The sequence below is a fragment of the Ranitomeya imitator genome, chromosome 4, assembly GCF_032444005.1.
Source record: "Ranitomeya imitator isolate aRanImi1 chromosome 4, aRanImi1.pri, whole genome shotgun sequence".
NCBI lineage: Eukaryota > Metazoa > Chordata > Amphibia > Anura > Dendrobatidae > Ranitomeya > Ranitomeya imitator.
In genome coordinates this window covers 662820717-662840106 of record NC_091285.1, presented here as the reverse complement: position 1 = coordinate 662840106, position 19390 = coordinate 662820717, and the positions used below count along the sequence as shown (strand labels likewise).

At 44.7% G+C, this 19390-nt stretch overlaps 1 protein-coding gene and 1 long non-coding RNA gene across 3 annotated transcripts in view; both read left to right on the top strand.

The window, feature by feature from the left end:
• SLC44A2 (solute carrier family 44 member 2 (CTL2 blood group)) overlaps positions 1-19390 on the top strand; it is a 1192885-nt gene that overhangs the window by 226589 nt on the left and 946906 nt on the right. The window lies entirely within an intron of this gene.
• The window catches only part of LOC138674335 (uncharacterized), a 41491-nt gene continuing 31150 nt past the window's right edge, over positions 9050-19390 (top strand). The window contains exons 1-2 of the long non-coding RNA XR_011320598.1: positions 9050-9100; positions 16808-16875. This is a non-coding gene — a long non-coding RNA (uncharacterized lncRNA). The remainder of the gene's footprint in view (positions 9101-16807; positions 16876-19390) is intronic.

The window sequence follows — 19390 nt, the reverse complement described above, 5'->3', positions numbered from 1 at the left end:
TTGCAGGCAATTCTCATGATTATGATAAGGGGAGACATAGCGAAATTCCGTTCTGTCTAAAACTGTGTGTTGTAATTATTGCTGTATATGTGCTGGGGACAAAGGCCCCGATTCATAAAAACAATTTGCCAAGATTCTGGCATAAATTGCTTTGAAAAATTGGGCAAAATTTTTGCGACATTTGAAGTTTTCACCCCAGTTTCTGCCAGCCCCGCAAAATGGGCAGAAGTTGGGTGGGACGGGTGCGTGGCGCAGGTGTGATGCCACAGCTTGTCATAATTCATGACAAGATATGGTGTTCCGTAAGCCAGAAAACTCACTCCAGTCCACCACTGGAGTAAGGTTTGTGCCATGGTGCATGGAGGCTCTCTCTACTCATCAGATGCTCCTGATTCTTTAACGGACGATCATCTCTTTACGAATCAGGAGTGTCTGACTCCACCATACCCTCTGTCCACCAGAAAGAGTCACCAGTGTTGATGGGCCCAAAATGAGTTGCACAAAAATGAAGCAACTTTTCTGGATTTTTTAAAATGTTTTTCTGTATTTTGTAGTCCCCTTAGGGGACTTGAACCTTCTATTGACCGATCACTTATACTACACAGAATTGCTCTATAAATTAAAAATCATGATCTCCGATGAAACCAGACACCAACTGGCCTTTAGTGGAGTACCGTCATCACAGGCAGAAGGGGCTTCTCCAGACACCTGGCTGTCATGGCTACCCATCAGTGCCCCGCTATCGCTTTGCAGAAGCACAGATGGGCCGTTAGAACAGTGCACCCCCAGGCCGTACGCTGTAAATACTGCTGCCAGAGGATCAAAATGGCATTCAACAGGTTAACAGCCGCATCCAGAGCTCTGCTCCACGTGTGACTGTTAAAGGTAGATGATGGCTCAATAATACAGCCATCATCAGCTCCTGAACCCAACTCAAAGAACAAGACACATAATATGACAAACCAGTTAAAGGGACTCTGTCACCTGAATTTGGAGGGAACACTCTTCAGCCATAGGGGCGGGGTTGTCGGGTGTTTGATTCACCCTTTCCATACCCGCTGCCTGCATGCTGGCTGCAATATTGGATTGAAGTTCATTCTCTGTCCTCCGTAGTACATGCCTGCACAAGGCAATCAGATACACAGAGACAGATACACACTTCCTCTCTCAGCAAAGGCTTACACACAACTGCTTTATTCTCTGAACAAAGGAAGATACCAGAAGCATGAAATGGGGGGTTGCACAACTTCTGAACAGTTAGAGTCACTCTGATTGTCCAATGTCCAGTGACTTCTTCACATTCCAAAAATTCCTTCCAGTGTGCTGCTGATCAGGAAATAGACTCCATCTTGCTACACCATATCTGAACTGACTTATATAAGGTTTAATAATTGATTTCATTAGCCATTTTCTCCCTCACAACTGCAAAATTAAAACCATTACAACAATTTATAAACAGTCTCCATTAAAGATGTCCTACTAATGTGCTGTTGTAGAGCCTGTCTAACTCCTTAATTTAGCTGGTTATATCGCTGCTCCTGACATAGATTGAACAGTGCATTGCTCCTGGTTGTGTTTTGTCCTTCTTTTACCAGCTTTCTTTTCTTCCAGTGTTAGGCCGGGTTCACATTGTGTTAACAGCAGCCTGTTCAACACATACGTTAATGGGCTGCTGTTAACGCAAGTGCCGGTATGGCAGCGCGCTAGCGCAGATAGAGCATCTGCTAGATCTATCTGCGCTAGCGGTGACGGACCCAGAATTGCTGCAGCCCGCGTCTCGGGGTCCGTCACTCAATGATGGCACATCGATAGCGTACGCCCTGTTGTGAATTCTGTTGTCGGGCTCCCTCCTGTGGTCATGAATGGTACTTCGGCTGGTTCTGTCCATGGACTTCCTCTGGTGGGTGTTTCTGAGTTTCACAGGTGGCGAGGTTAATTCGTTAGCTGCTGCTCTATTTAACTCCACTTAGATCTTTGCTCCATGCCACCTGTCAATGTTCCAGTATTGGTCTGTTCACTCCTGGATCGTTCTTGTGACCTGTCTTCCCATCAGAAGCTAAGTTCCAGCTTGTATTTCTTGGGTTTGCTATTTTTCTGTCCAGTTTGCTATTTAATTTGTTGTCTTGCTTGCTGGAAGCTCTGGGACGCAGAGGGAGCGCCTCCGAACCGTGAGTCGGTGCGGAGGGTCTTTTTGCGCCCTCTGCGTGGTCTTTTTGTAGGTTTTTGTGCTGACCGCAAAGTAACCTTTCCTATCCTCGGTCTGTTCAGTAAGTCGGGCCTCACTTTGCTAAATCTATTTCATCTCTGTGTTTGTATTTTCATCTTTACTCACAGTCATTATATGTGGGGGGCTGCCTTTTCCTTTGGGGAATTTCTCTGAGGCAAGGTAGGCTTTATTTTTCTATCTTCAGGGCTAGCTAGTTTCTTAGGCTGTGACGAGTTGCATACGGAGCATTAGGAGCAATCCACGGCTATTTCTAGTGTGTTTGATAGGTTTAGGGATTGCGGTCAGCAGAGTTCCCACGTCCCAGAGTTCGTCCTTATTATCAGTAACTATCAGGTCATTCCGTGTGCTCTTAACCACCAGGTCCATTATTGTCCTGACCACCAGGTCATAACAACGCCCATTGTGGGCGTGCGCTAGCGATGCGTCCGACATTGGATTCAATGGCGGCATTAACGGACTGCGTTACACCGCGTTATGCCGCGGTGTAACGTAGTCCGTCTAACGGATGGGTTTAACACAATGTGAACCCAGCCTTAGCAATAGCAGTTTACGAGTATGGTGGTGGAAGTAAGGAGGATATACAGTGGGGCAAAAAAGTATTTAGTCAGTCAGCAATAGTGAAAGTTCCACCACTTAAAAAGATGATAGGCGTCTGTAATTTACATCATAGGTAGACCTCAACTATGGGAGACAAACTGAGAAAAAAAAATCCAGAAAATCACATTGTCTGTTTTTTTATCATTTTATTTGCATATTATGGTGGAAAATAAGTATTTGGTCAGAAACAAAATTTCATCTCAATACTTTGTAATGTATCCTTTGTTGGCAATGACAAAGGTCAAACGTTTTCTGTAAGTCTTCACAAGGTTGCCACACACTGTTGTTGGTATGTTGGCCCATTCCTCCATGCAGATCTCCTCTAGAGCAGTGATGTTTTTGGCTTTTCGCTTGGCAACACGAACTTTCAACTCCCTCCAAAGGTTTTCTATAGGGTTGAGATCTGGAGACTGGCTATGCCACTCCAGGACCTTGAAATGCTTCTTACGAAGCCACTCCTTCGTTGCCCTGGCGGTGTGCTTTGGATCATTGTCATGTTGAAAGACCCAGCCACGTTTCATCTTCAATGCCCTTGCTGATGGAAGGAGGTTTGCACTCAAAATCTCATGATACATGGCCCCATTCATTCTTTCATGTACCCGGATCAGTCGTCCTGGCCCCTTTGCAGAGAAACAGCCCCAAAGCATGATGTTTCCACCACCATGCTTTACAGTAGGTATGGTGTTTGATGGATGCAACTCAGTATTCTTTTTCCTCCAAACACGACAAGTTGTGTTTCTACCAAACAGTTCCAGTTTGGTTTCATCAGACCATAGGACATTCTCCCAAAACTCCTCTGGATCATCCAAATGCTCTCTAGCAAACTTCAGACGGGCCCGGACATGTACTGGCTTAAGCAGTGGGACACGTCTGGCACTGCAGGATCTGAGTCCACATCTAGATATGTGGTGAGCACTTTGAACCCCGAAGTGCTTCACAGACGTTTACAACGCAGAGCCATGAAAATAAAAAATCATTTTTCTTTCCTCAAAAATGATGTTTTAGCAAGCAATTTTTTATTTTCACAAGGGTAACAGGAGAAATTGGACCCCAGTAATTGTTGTGCAGTTTATCCTAAGTATGCTGGTACCCCATATGTGGGGGTAAAACACTGTTTGGGCACACGTCGGGGCTCGGAAGTGAGGGAGCACCATTTGACTTTTTGAATACAAGATTGGCTGGAATCAATGGTGGCACCATGTTGCGTTTGGAGACCCCTGATGTGCCTAAACAGTGGAAACCCCTCAATTCTACCTCCAACACACCCCTAACCCTAATCCCAACTGTAGCCGTAACCCTAATCACAACCCTAACCCCAACACACCCCTAACCCTAATCCCAACTGTAGCCATAACCCTAATCACAACCCTAACCACAACCCTAATTCCAACCCTAGCCTTAAGGCTATGTGCCCACGTTGCGGATTCGTGTGAGATTTTTCAGCACCATTTTTGAAAAATCCGCGGGTAAAAGGCACTGCGTTTTACCTGCGGATTTACCGCGCATTTCCAGTGTTTTTTGTGCGGATTTCACCTGCAGATTCCTATTGAGGAACAGGTGTAAAACGCTGCGGAATCCGCAGAAAGAATTGACATGCTGCGGAAAATACAATGCAGCGTTTCCGCGCGGTATTTTCCGCACCATGGGCACAGCGGATTTGGTTTTCCATATGTTTACATGGTACTATAAACCTGATGGAACACTGCTGCGAATCCGCAGCCAAATCCGCACCGTGTGCACATAGCCTAGTTCTAAAGGTATGTGCACACGCTGCAGAAAACGCTGCGGATCCGCAGCAGTTTCCCATGAGTTTACAGTTCAGTGTAAACCTATGGGAAACAAAAATCGCTGTACACATGCTGCAGAAAAACTGCACGGAAACGCAGGGGTTTACATTCCGCAGCATGTCACTTCTTTCTGCGGATTCCGCAGCGGTTTTACAACTGCTCCAATAGTAAACTGCAGTTGTAAAACCGCAGCGAAATGCGCAGAAAAACCGCGGTAAATCCGGTTTAGCACTGCGGATTTATCAAATCCGCTGTGGAAAAATCCGCAGAGGACCAGAATACGTGTGCACATACCGAAACCCTAACCCTAACCCCAACCCTAACTCTAACCCCAACCTTAGTGGAAAAAAAAAATTCTTTATTTTATTATTGTCCCTACCTATGAGGGTGACAAAGGGGGGGGGGTCATTTAGTATTTTTTTTATTTTGATCACTGTGATAGGTCACAGTGATCAAAATGCACTTGAAACTAATCTGCCGGCCGGCAGATTCGGCGGGCGCACTGCGCATGTGCCCGCCATTTTGGAAGATGGCGGCGCCCAGGAAAGAAGACGGACGGACCCCGGGAGGCTCGGTAAGTATGATGGGGTGGGGAGGAGCATGGGGGGGTGGATCGGAGCGCAGGGGGGGTGGATCAGAGCACGGGGGGTGGATCGAAGCACGGGGGGGGGTGGATTGGAGCACCGGGGGGTGGATCAGAGTGCAGGGGGGGTGGATCGGAGTGCAGGGGGGGTGGTTGGAGCACGGGGGGTGGGATTGGAGCACGGGGTGAGCGGACAAGAGCACGGGGGGGGGGAGCGGAGCAGTGTACCGGACTGATCGGAGGACTGGGGGGGGGGGATCGGTGGCGGTGGGGGGGTGCAGGCCAGTGTTTCCAGCCATGGCCGATGATATTGCAGCATCGGCCATGGCTGGATTGTAAAATTTCACCAGTTTTAACCCCTTCACGACATGTGCCGTACTAGTACTGCGCATGCCGTGAATCCCCCTTTGATGTGGGCTCCGGCGGTGAGCCCACATCAAAGTCGCGACATGTCAGCTGTTTTGTACAGCTGACATGTGCGCGCAATAGCGGCGGGTGAAATCGCTATTCACCCGCCGCTATTAACCTGTTAAATGCCGCTGTCAAATGCAGACAGCGGCATTTAACTACGGCATCCGGCCGGGCAGCCGGATATGACGTCATCGCCGACCCCTGTCACATGATCGGGGGTCGGCGATGCATCAGGAAGGTAACCATAGAGGTCCTTGAGACCTCTATGGTTACTGATGCAGGCCTGCTGTGAGCGCCCCCCTGTGGTCGGCGCTCACAGCACACCTGCATTTCAGCTACATAGCAGCGATCTGATCAGGCTATGCCAGCTTCTAGCCTCCCATGGAGGCTATTGAAACATGGCACAAGTAAAAAAAAAATGTTTTTAAAAATATGAAAAAAATATAAAAAATATAAAAGTTTAAATCACCCCCCTTTCGCCCCATCCTAAATAAAACAATAAAAAAAAAATCAAGCATACACATATTTGGTATCGCCGTGTTCAGAATCGCCCGATCTATCAATTAAAAAAAAGCATTAACCTGATCGCTAAATGGCGTAGCGAGAAAAATATCCGAAACGCCAGAATTACGTTTTTTTTGTTGCCGCGACATTGCATTAAAATGCAATAACGGGCGATCAAAAGAACATATCTGCGCAAAAATGGTATCACTAAAAACATCAGCTCAGCACGCAAAAAATAAGCCCTCACCCGACCCCAGATCACGAAAAATGGAGACGCTACGGGTATCGGAAAATGGCACTTTTTTTTTTTTTTTTTTTTTAGCAAAGTTTGGAATTTTTTTTCACCACTTAGATAAAAAATAACCTAGTCATGTTAGATGTCTATGGACTCGTAATGACCTGGAGAATCATAATGGCAGGCTAGTTTTAGCATTTAGTGAACCTAGCAAAAAAGCCAAACAAAAAACAAGTGTGGGATTGCACTTTTTTTGCAATTTCACCGCACTTGGAATTTTTTTCCCATTTTCTAGTACACGACATGCTAAAACCAATGATGTCGTTCAAAAGTACAACTTGTCCCGCAAAAAATAAGCTCTCACATGACCATATTGACGGAAAAATAAAAAAGTTATGGCTCAGGGAAGGAGGGAAGTGAAAAACGAAAACGCAAAAATGAAAAAGGGCAGCGACTTGAAGGGGTTAATAGGTGAAATATTACAAATCGCTCTGATTGGCAGTTTCACTTTCAACAGCCAATCAGAGCGATCGTAGCCACTGGGGGGGGAGAGGGGGAAGCCACCCCCCCCCTGGGCTGTACTACCACTCCCCCGTCCCTGCAGATCGGGTGTAATTGGAGTTAACCCTTTCAGCCGATCTGCATGGACGCGATCATTCTGTGACACAGCATATGCGTCACAGGTCGGATTGGCACCGACTTTCATGACGCATACGCTGTGTCACAGGTCGGGAAGGGGTTAATGGAGTGCGTTAAACCGCGGCATAACGCGGTGTAACGCAGCCATTAACCCTGTGTGAGCACTGACTGGAGGGGAGTATGGAGCGGGCACTGACTGCGGGGAGTAAGGAGTGGCCATTTTTCCGCCGGACTGCACCGGTCGCTGATTGGTCGTGGCTGTTTTGCCGCAACCAATCAGCGACTTGGATTGCCATGACAGACAGAGGCCGCAACCAATGAATATCTGTGACAGACAGACAGAAAGACAGACAGACAGAAAGACCGAAGTGATCCTTGGACAATTATATAGTGGATAAATCAGAGAGTAGAGAGAGGAGAAAGCATCCAAGTCTTCAGAGAAGGCAGATTCCACAAAGTATGTGCAGTTTGTAGTTCAAAGTGTAGACAGGTAGGAAAATACACTGGCTTTTCTACAGCAGAAGGGACGAAAAAGTATAGCTACTACAAATCTGTAGAGATCAGAAATGAGAGCAGGAATAAAACTATTCTATTTCATAAGCACCAGTGAAGGTAGCCACATCCTGGACACACTGATCTCATATTCAGCAGAAAAGTGAGTGCAGCTCCAGAGTATAATACAGGATGTAACTCAGGACCTGTACAGGATCACTACTATAATGTATGTACACAGTGAGTGCACCAGCAGAACAGTGAGTACAGCTCTGGGGTATAATACAGGATGTAACTCAGGATCAGTAATGTATGTACACAGTGACTGCACCAGCAGAATAGTGAGTGCAGCTCTGGGGTATAATACAGGATGTAACTCAGGTTCAGTAATGTAATGTATGTACACAGTGACTGCACCAGCAGAATAGTGAGTGCAGCTGTGGGGTATAATACAGGATGTAACTCAGGTTCAGTAATGTAATGTATGTACACAGTGACTGCACCACCAGAATAGTGAGTGCAGCTCTGGGGTATAATACAGGATGTAACTCAGGTTCAGTAATGCAATGTATGTACACAGTGACTGCACCAGCAGAATAGTGAGTGCAGCTCTGGGGTATAATACAGGATGTAACTCAGGATCAGTAATGTAATGTATGTACACAGTGGCTGCACCAGCAGAACAGTGAGTACAGCTCTGGGGTATAATACAGGAGGTAACTCAGGATCAGTAATGTAATGTATGTACACCATGACTGCACCAGCAGAACAGTAAGTGCAGCTCTGAGGTATAATACAGGAGGTAACTCAGGATCAGTAATGTAATGTATGTACACAGTGACTGCACCAGCAGAATAGTGAGTGCAGCTCTGGGGTATAATACAGGATGTAACTCAGGATCAGTAATGTATGTACACAGTGACTGCACCAGCAGAATAGTGAGTGCAGCTCTAGGGTATAATACAGGATGTAACTCAGGATCAGTAATGTAATGTATGTACACAGTGACTGCACCAGCAGAATAGTGAGTGCAGCTCTGGAGTATAATACAGGATGTAACTCAGGATCAGTAATTTATTGTATGTACAAAATGAGTAAATGTAAATTTTAATCCTGAGAATCCGTTCTCGCATTTAGTGACCATGATGAAGCCTTAGAAACCTGAATGCTTGTGGAATAATGTTACATGTCGCTTCCATGATTCATGGGCTCAGCAGTAATGTGTCCCTAAGAAGCAGCTGAAAATGTTACCATTACGTGCCCCCTCTATGGCCTGCTGATGGCCGCCCCGGTGTGCCTGTGTTACATTTCGCCGTGCTCCTCGGCATCTCTTTGTCGTGTCATGCTATGAGGATGACCACATGCCAGCGCGGCTTGTATCATACAGATGACCCACATGTCTGCACCACAGGGCTTTCTAGTATGAGTCTGCTGCCGAGCTCCAGGTCAGATGTCAGTTCTGCTTTCATAGGAATTGTCCAATGTATTCTGTATAAATGTCAGTGCACACAACCCTGCCGCCCGGGGGGATGCCCAACAAGGGAATAGATGCAAATTTTATGTCTGATCCTCTTACAGACTTAGGAGCCAAAACTATCACATATCCATTGGCTGCACGGAGGAAGGTAAAACTCAAAATTAAGGAATGATATGCTTGTAACGATCACAGTTATGTAAGGGTAGAACTGCACGATACCATACTTATTGTGCTGGAGGGCCTGCTTTTCTTTACCTTGTATCTTGTACCAGATAAATCTTTTATTGAGCCACTGGGTCCACATCACTTATTGGCAGTTGTTACAATAAAAACAGACTCTCCTCGACGCCTGATGAGGGCCTTCACTGCCAGCCACCTTGCCTTTAAATCACCCATCAATCAGAGACTCAGTTGGCTTAGCAGACTTTTTACCAAGTTACCCTCTATCAATAGAATACAGGATAACTTACTGGATAACGGAAAAACGTCATCATATGTTTGCTTTAACCCTTTACTCTTTTCCCCCTAATTTGAGCTGGGATACTGTTGGCTGTTACCTTAATGGAGCCTTCTCAGTTCCCTGCTCTGCTGCACAGTCGTACATGGGTGTTTAGGTATTTGCCCGGCTGCATACCTTCCTCTTGTGCGGTCCCTGGTTGCTGCTGTGAAGCTGTCCACAGGTTGTGAGGTCATTTGCAGCTGGTGCATGACTTTCCACGTGGCTCAGTGCATGCAGTCTCAGCCAGGTGCCCTGAGCCTCAGATCCTGCACTGATGGTGCTGTAATGGTTTCTGTGTGTGCTTAGGGCGTGCGCGGCCACACCTCCCCTGCTTTTATCAGGGTTAGGGTGTGTACTTCAAATGTTGTCCCCAGCCAATTGCTGAGGGGTAGCTCATATATAAAGCTCCCCTGCCCTATGGGCGGGGCTGAGCTACACTCACAAAGCTCTTGAACTTTGCTATGTGTGTTTGTGTTCCTGCACCTCTCCTGTCTATGTTTTGGTACCAGAGTCCTTGCCTTGATTCCTGTTTTGTCCTGTTCTGGCGCCTGTCCTGGAGGCGGTAAATCCAGGCCTGAATCCTTGATCCTGTACCTGTCCTGTACCTGAACCAGTCTGAACTGTGTCTGCTGTGATTATGTTCCTGGAATCCCTCTGCATCTGGAGCCTCACTCCCAGTGACTTTGAGTCTCTTGAAATCGGTGTTTCTGCTGAGCATCTACTACTCTGTGCTCTGACTACCATGCGGTGTTAACCCCGTCTGGCTCATGTCCAGTACGGCGGTGTCTGCACCATCACGCTTGGGTTCCTTCCTAGGTCCTATGCCCGGCGCCTGACGACCACAGTCTGGAACCTGATGACCGCTGTCTGGAGCTTGGAGCCTGATGTCTCTGGTGATGCCTGTAGGTTGTGTCGGATGTCCGGAACCGAATGACTCCTGTCTGATGTCTGCCGGTGACCCTGGGTCCAGATGTCCTGATGTCCTGTCTGTACCCTGATGTCTTGCCTGTGTCTTGATGACCTCATGGACCCTTATGTCCTGATATCTTGTCTGTTACTTGATGTTTTGATGTCCTCCCTGTGTCTGATATCCTGATGTACCTGATTTCCTGGGCTGCCATGCCAGTGTCCCAGCCGATGACCTGGGCTGCCATGCCAGTGTCCCAGATGTCTATCCGGTATTCCTGTGTCCTGATGCCCTGCCTATGTCCTGATGTCCTGAGGTCTTTCCTGAGTCCAGATGTCCTGATGTCCTGTTTGTATCCTGATGTCTTGCCTGTACCCTGATGTCCTCATGTAGCCTGATGTCCTGTCTGGGTCCTGATGTCCCGCCTATCTGTGCCTCAGTGATCCGTTGGTCCCTTGGGGTCCACTGGGTGGTACCCTTCTGAGTTGTGGAATCGGGAGCCTGACATCGTCATGTTTTGTTTATGTACTGTGTGACTTTACTCTAGCAAACTTTACTTTCTCTATACCTGAAGTATCGGTATAATCAAGTCCTACGTGTCTCTTTCCTTGTCCACATGCTCAGCTACCACAGAACCCCGGTCACTGCCCTCCCCTAGTTCGGGTAGGCCAGGTCCCCCTCTACGGTTTAAAGGGTCCGTATTTCGTCCCCGGGGGACGCACGCCCCACGTCTTCTGAGGTTGGTCGGTTTGGGGGCATATATGGGCTGGGCCGCATCTGCGGCCGCAGCTGATTGTGACAGAAGCTCAGGCCTCGGACGCAGTTGAGCATGTATGGACTGTAGGACTGTTTCCGAGCCCCGCTTGGCCAGCGGATGATATGGCTCGGATCCCAGCTGGTGGTGGACTAGATTGCTCAACCCTGCGCTTGGAAAGTGATTTGGATTTCTGGAGCGATGAACTCTGCTGCTTGTGAACTGGGATTTACCACCTTTCCCAAAGAAAGTTTCTGTGTATTTTTTGGGGGAGGGGAATTCAGAAGAGGGGGCTTTAAGAGGGGATAATGTCATGCCTTTCTGTCTGTTTCTGGTTTTCGGCATGGCAATGCATATGTTTGCTTTAACCCTTTACTCTTTTCCCCCTAATTTGAGCTGGGATACTGTTGGCTGTTACCTTAATGGAGCCTTCTCAGTTCCCTGCTCTGCTGCACAGTTGTGTATGGGTATTTAGGTATTTGCCCTGCTACATACCTTCCTCTTGTGTTGGTTCAGTCTCCCCAAAAAAGATTTAAATTGCCAACAAGTTTATATACACCTTCTACCTTGTTTTACAGTACCATATAACGGTTGTTATTTTGGTTAGACTTTCCAAAAAATGAGGAAGTCTGGTGGAAGAGCCCGTGGGCGGTGGTTGCCAGCTGGTACTGATGGTGGTGGTGGTGCATCTGGTGGTAGTGGCAAAAGCACAGTAGCACCTAAGGCTGGAGGAGTTGAGCCAGCGTCATCGTCTGGCTACACAAGGCCTCGAAGGCTCCCTTATCTGGGAGTAGGAAAACAGCTTTTAAAGCCGGATGATCTAGCCTTCATTAAAATGAACCAATCATGGATTTCAAATTATTTTGCCCCACCTTCCCCTGCTGACACATAGCTTGCTTGAAAAATGTCTTGCTTTTGGCCTCCTCTTACTGACTTCTCCAATTCCTCCATTTGCAGCTGCTAAATGTCCACCATAGGCCATTTTTATACCTCCCTAAATGGGCTGACTCCCCCCACAGGGCCGTGGTCACCACCTGGCGCAAGCACCCGTGCAAGTGCCGTTTGCCTGGACAGGTGGGTGCGCCCACTCTTGGGCGATGGCACTGGCACAGGGTCCCTCATAGTACAATGAAGTGAACTGACGGTGGTGGTGCACAACCAACGTCAGACACACCGTCGTAATATGAGTGACCCTGTGCCAGTACAGGTCGGCCCCCGACTTTTCGCAATAATCGGCCGATTTCACCCGACCCGACTTTTGACAAAGTCGGGTTTCGCGAAACCCGACTCGATCCGAAAAAACTAAAAGTCGCTCAACTCTAGTTATCAGGATTGCTACACCCAGCAACATTCAGACTCCAGTGATCAATAAGTTATTTTCTATCCAGCAGACAGAGGATAAGTTATTAACTTTGTATAACCCCTTTAAGGATATGAGAACGTTCGTACAGACATTCTGACTCACTGATACCTCCGGAGTGGCGTATGCTAGCGACAACTGACATTTAAAAGAGAAATGAACACCAGAAAGTGGTGTTGTAGTGTCAGGAAGGAAAATGGTGGCAGGCAGGAAAGTGGTGCCATAATGACAAGCAGGAAGGTGGTGCAATGGTGGAAGGCAGGAAGGTGGTGCTATAGTGACAGGCAGGAAAATGGTGCCATAGTGACAAGCAGCAAAGTGGTGCCATTGTGACAAGCAGCAAAGTGGTGCCATTGTGACAGGCAGAAAAGTGGTGCCATAGTGGCAGGCAGGAAAGTGGTGACATGCAGGAAGGTGGTGCCATAGTGTCAGGCAGGAAAGGGGTGCCATTGTGACAGGTACAAAAGTGGTGCCAAAGTAGCAGGCAGGAAAGTGGTGACATGCAGGAAGGTGATGCCATAGTGTCAGGCAGGAAAGTGGTGCCATAGTGGCAGACAGGAAAGTAGTGCCATAGTGACAAGCAGGAAAGTGGTGCCATGGTAACATACAGGAAGGGGGTTCCAGGTGCCATAGTGGCAGGCAGAAAAGTGATTCCATAGTGACAGGCAGGAAGTTGGTGCCATAGTGGCAGGCAGGAAAGTGGTGACATAGTGGCAAGCAGGAAAGCGGTGCCATAGTGGCAGGGAGGAAAGTGGTGCCATCGTAACAGCCAGGAAATTGATGCCATAGTGACAGGCAGGAAGACTGTGCCATAGTGCTAGGGGGGAAAGTGGTGCCATAGTGGCAGACACGAAAGTGGTGACTTAGTGGCAAGCAGGAAAGTGATGCCATAGTGACAGGCAAGAAGATGGTGCCATAGTGACAGGCAAGAAGGAGATGACATAGTGACAGGCAGGAAGGTTGTGCCACAGTGGCAGGCAGGAAAGTGATGCCATAGTGACAGGCAAGAAGATGGTGCCATAGTTGCAGGCAGGAAAGTGGTGCCATAGTGTCAGGCAGGAAAATGGTGCCATAGTGGCATGCAGTAAATTAGTCCCATAGTGACAGGCAGGAACGTGGTGCCATAGTAGCAGGAAAAAATCCGAGTCAGACTGTAATACAAGGGGCAAACAGAGGTCAGTATTGGCAGCAGAGGTCAGGGCATGCAGAGGTCAGGGCATGCAGAATTAGTAACCTATGGCAATGAAGACACATAGATTTGTATAGGAACTGTTTACATGAAACAGTAGGATTTTATTTTATTGAAAATCTTTTGTAAATTTGCCTCCTTGCAATTAGCTTACATGAGTCTGATAATACGATTTAAAATTAGGACATTTTTGCCTTTTCTTTGGCTTTTTAGAAGGTAGACAATACTTTTCCCCTGCTTCTCGGCTTCCTGTTTGTTCGGCCTTGTCATGCCGCTGATCCCACCTGGGCGATCTCTGATGCTGCCGACACAGGCAGCGTTGCCTTGCCACAATCGAGGAAGCGCAGCAGGTTCAAAGCAACGCTTGTCAAGGGCCCGCTCCTTGCATAGGAGATCAGCGAACACTAGATTATCTGCAGAGGTGGCCTGTAACTAAGTCCATGAACAGAAAAGTATAGAATTAAAATATGCCTTTAGTCTTGAGAAAGAACAATTTGCTTGTTTATACAAATTTATGATGATGATGGAACAACCCCTGACAGGAACATAATCCAACTTATTGATTCCTATAGCCTAAATATGGGTGAATTGGTTCTCCAACAGCAAGACAGGAGTTTGTTGCAGCTGCTTTTTCCATTTCCTTTAAAATGTCATTGAATTTTAGGTGTAGAATGATCCCTTTGTAGCAGAAAACTGCAGTGAAACAATAAAAAGGTCATCACTTAACTCTGCCTATCTCTCGTGTTCTGCATAAACAGCGAAGACACCATCCCACCCCATGTGCAGCCGCAGATTACAGAGCACCGCACACTTACAGAAAATGGGAACATCCTAGGCATAAGTGGTGTGGAAATGTTCTTTCTTCTGTAATCCGGACTTATTCACTGCACGTTAGGGGAACTGATGTTAATAATTATGTTCTACATAAAGAACCTGCAGGCGACAATGTGCAGTCATTAATATGGGCGACGCAAGAAGAGGCGGCATAATGCAAGAAGTGTAAGATGTCGCTGCAGTGGGGGCACGAAATAATAAAGTTCTTTGATTCTTACTAAGTATCATATTGCCAACTTTTCTAAGCTGTTGTCTGAGAGAATATACATGGCTGCATGATGAATAATTTTTATACCTAAACACAACCTTTTTTCAGAGCTTGTATGACTCTAAAAGTCACACTTCATCAATTCCTTTTTTGCTCCCACATGGGGCGCCACAATCACAGCCAAGAAAACACCGGAAAGTCCTGACTTGTAGGCGGTCTGTGGAGCACTTGGCACAATCTTCTGGGAGACAAAAAGAAGCAAAGATGTGTTGTATCTAGTCTTAACGGGAATGTGTCACCAGAAAATGACATGTTTAAACTAGTTTTTGGTGTTAAATGTTTTTATGGCAATGTTTTCACTTTTTTTTCAGATCACGATCTTGATTAAAAATCAAAATTAGTAATCCTGCAATTTTCACACTGGCCACTAGGGCATTTTTAGACTCATACTTTCTCGTCTTTCAAGGAGACTTTTCAGCAGGCTGCTTATCATCACAGACAGGATTACAATGACAGGTAACACATTTATTCACATCTGATAACATAGGATCAACCAACGACTAATAGGTGATGTCACAGGTCCCCCTCCTTTCACAAAAACCTTTGCACACACACATTAGATGAGTACAAAATACAAGGTTGGGATTATTTCATTGTGGCTATGTACATGTGTTGTTTCCTGAAACAACAGGAAGTAAGAGTCTACAAAAGCCCCAGTGGCCAATGTAAGAATTGCAAGATTTCTTATTTTAATTTTTTTTATAAAGATTGTGATATGGATAAAAAAAATATTAATTTACAACAAAAAAAACCCCTAGTTTAAATAATTGGTCATTTTCTGATTGCTCATTCCTTTTAATTCTTCACTTAGCACTCTGCTTTGACTCTAAATTATCAGAATCTATTGCTTTTGCACTTCTGGGCCCTGTATCATCATTTGCGGTTCTTTTGAAGTCACTTTACTTTTTTCTGTTACGGTGTTTGTTGTTGTTTTTTGCAACAAAATCCTTCAAAATGGGGCACGTGTTTAAAGAGTTTTGCACTAAGTCAAAAATCATCTTTCTTTCTTCTTCAAACTGCTTTTGCCACTTTATGAGCTAAAAAGTCATATGTTTCACAACATTTTGCAAAAAATTATGCTAACAAACTGGCGTATTCAAAAACATATCAGGAGGGACTGGAGTGAAGTTGCACCAAATTTTGCAACATTTAAAAAAGTTGCACATCTTAAAGTATCAGCTGAAAACATCTGGAATTGCTAAACTTTACCCACAAAGTGGAAGAGAAAAAATAGACAGGTGAGTATATAAAAAATTAATTTAAAAACAGGAGCAACTATAACAATGAATTAGGTGCAGATAAAGAAAAGGCGAAAAACAACTTTCTTTTTTACTTTTCTGGGTTTCAAAAAATATATATTTTTTGTAATGTTCAGATGGTTTTAATGCCTTCTTATAGTTAAGTGGGGTTCATGTATACTTTGTTTATTTTTTAAAATTATAACTTAAATTTGCTGCTTCATATTGAAATATAGTATTAGATTGGTTTCTCTATTTTGTTTCGGTCATTTTGAAACATAATATGAATATTCTGTGTTAAAAGGGAGGACTATGGTGATGCTTTGTGTTGTGGATTCTTTATTTTTATTTTAGCTTTTTAGTTTTGAAGTCTGCAGGCGCCACTAAAGGGAGCTGTTTATTGTTTATTACTGCACACAGCTCCTCCAAGTGATAACTGCAACCAGAATTCTATTAATGAAAGCAAATGTGTGGCCAGAAGAAAAATGGTCAGTTTTCCTCCTTTTTTTAAGTCCAATTGTCCCCGAGTATTCCTTTTTCTTTTTTTTTTTTTTTATTTAAACCGCCATACGGTTCCATAGGTTTGGGCATTTTTATTTTGTGACAATTGTTATATACCTTACAAAGGTGTATGACTCAGGGTAATAACGTTGAAATGTCTAAAGACATGCCCCCGAGGAATTCTGTGAGCCACACCATTTGGAAATAACAATAAAAATTAGCACCAAACAAAAAAAAATAAAACAAATTCAAGTTGGGGAATAGTGGAAATAAAATAATACAAACTGCTATCTTTTGTATTGAAGCATCTAATGAGCGTATGCAGAGGTCATTGTGAAACGAGGGGGACATGTGCCATCATCTATTGTTATTGGTGAGTCCTGTGTTATCAGCTGAATAAAGGTACCAACCAAACTGCTGAAAACCCTACTAGAAACAGAGGAAGTATGAGACTAGATATACAGGGAGTATTAGTCTAGAAATACAAGGAGTATGAGTCTAGAAATACAGGGGAGTATGAGTCTAGAAATACAGGGAGTATAAGTCTAGAAAAACAGGGAGTATGAGTCTAGAAATACAGGGGAGTATAAGTCTAGAAATACAGGGAGTTTGAGTCTAGAAATACAGGGAGTTTGAGCCTAGAAATACAGGGAGTATGAGTCTAGAAATACAGGGAGTATGAGTCTAGAAATACAGGGAGTTTGAGTCTAGAAATACAGGGAGTATGAGTCTAGAAATACAGGGAGTATGAGTCTAGAAATACAGGGGAGTATGAGTCTAGAAATACAAGGAGTATGAGTCTAGAAATACAGAAAGTATGAGTCTAGAAATACAGGGAGAATGAGTCTAGAAATACAGGGAGAATGAGTCTAGAAATACAGGGGAGTATGAGTCTAGAAATACAGGGAGAATGAGTCTAGAAATACAGGAAGTATGAGTCTAGAAATACAGTTAGTATAAGTCTAGAAATACAGGGGAGTATGAGTCTAGAAATACAGGGAGAATGAGTCTAGAAATACAGGGGAGTATGAGTCTAGAAATACAGGGGAGTATGAGTCTAGAAATACAGGGAGTATGAGTCTAGAAATACAGGGAGAATGAGTCTAGAAATACAGGGGAGTATGAGTCTAGAAATACAGGGAGTATGAGTCTAGAAATACAAGGAGTATGAGTCTAGAAATACATGGAGTATGGGTCTAGAAATACAGGGGAGTATGAGTATAGAAATACAAGGAGTATGAGTCTAGAAATACAGGGGAGTATGAGTCTAGAAATACAGGGGGTATGAGTCTAGAAATACAAGGAGTATGGGTCTAGAAATACAGGGAGTATGGGTCTAGAAATACAGGGGAGTATGAGTCTAGAAATACAGGGAGAATGAGTCTAGAAATACAGGGGAGTATGAGTCTAGAAATACAGGGAGTATGAGTCTAGAAATACAGGGGAGTATGAGTCTAGAAATACAGGGATTATGAGTTTAGAAATACAGGGGAGTATGAGTCTAGAAATACAGGGAGTATGAGTCCAGAAATACAGGGGAGTATGAGTCTAGAAATACAGGGAGTATGAGTCTAGAAATACAGGGATTATTAGTCTAGAAATACAGGGGAGTATGAGTCTAGAAAAACAGGGAGTATGAGTCTAGAAATACAGGGATTATTAGTCTAGAAATACAGGGGAGTATAAGTCTAGAAATACAGGGAGTTTGAGTCTAGAAATACAGGGAGTATGAGTCTAGAAATACAGGGAGTATGAGTCTAGAAATACAGGGAGTTTGAGTCTAGAAATACAGGGAGTATGAGTCTAGAAATACAGGGAGTATGAGTCTAGAAATACAGGGGAGTATGAGTCTAGAAATACAAGGAGTATGAGTCTAGAAATACAGAAAGTATGAGTCTAGAAATACAGGGAGAATGAGTCTAGAAATACAGGGAGAATGAGTCTAGAAATACAGGGGAGTATGAGTCTAGAAATACAGGGAGAATGAGTCTAGAAATACAGGAAGTATGAGTCTAGAAATACAGTTAGTATAAGTCTAGAAATACAGGGGAGTATGAGTCTAGAAATACAGGGAGAATGAGTCTAGAAATACAGGGGAGTATGAGTCTAGAAATACAGGGGAGTATGAGTCTAGAAATACAGGGAGTATGAGTCTAGAAATACAGGGAGAATGAGTCTAGAAATACAGGGGAGTATGAGTCTAGAAATACAGGGAGTATGAGTCTAGAAATACAAGGAGTATGAGTCTAGAAATACATGGAGTATGGGTCTAGAAATACAGGGGAGTATGAGTATAGAAATACAAGGAGTATGAGTCTAGAAATACAGGGGAGTATGAGTCTAGAAATACAGGAGGTATGAGTCTAGAAATACAAGGAGTATGGGTCTAGAAATACAGGGAGTATGGGTCTAGAAATACAGGGGAGTATGAGTCTAGAAATACAGGGAGTATGAGTCTAGAAATACAGGGGAGTATGAGTCTAGAAATACAGGGAGTATGAGTCTAGAAATACAGGGGAGTATGAGTCTAGAAATACAGGGATTATGAGTTTAGAAATACAGGGGAGTATGAGTCTAGAAATACAGGGAGTATGAGTCCAGAAATACAGGGGAGTATGAGTCTAGAAATACAGGGAGTATGAGTCTAGAAATACAGGGATTATTAGTCTAGAAATACAGGGGAGTATGAGTCTAGAAAAACAGGGAGTATGAGTCTAGAAATACAGGGATTATTAGTCTAGAAATACAGGAAGTATGAGTCTAGAAATACAGGGGAGCATGAGTCTAGAAATACAGGGAGTATGAGTCTAGAAATACAGGGGAGTATGAGTCTAGAAATACAGGGGAGTATGAGTCTAGAAATACAGGGGAGTATGAGTCTAGAAATA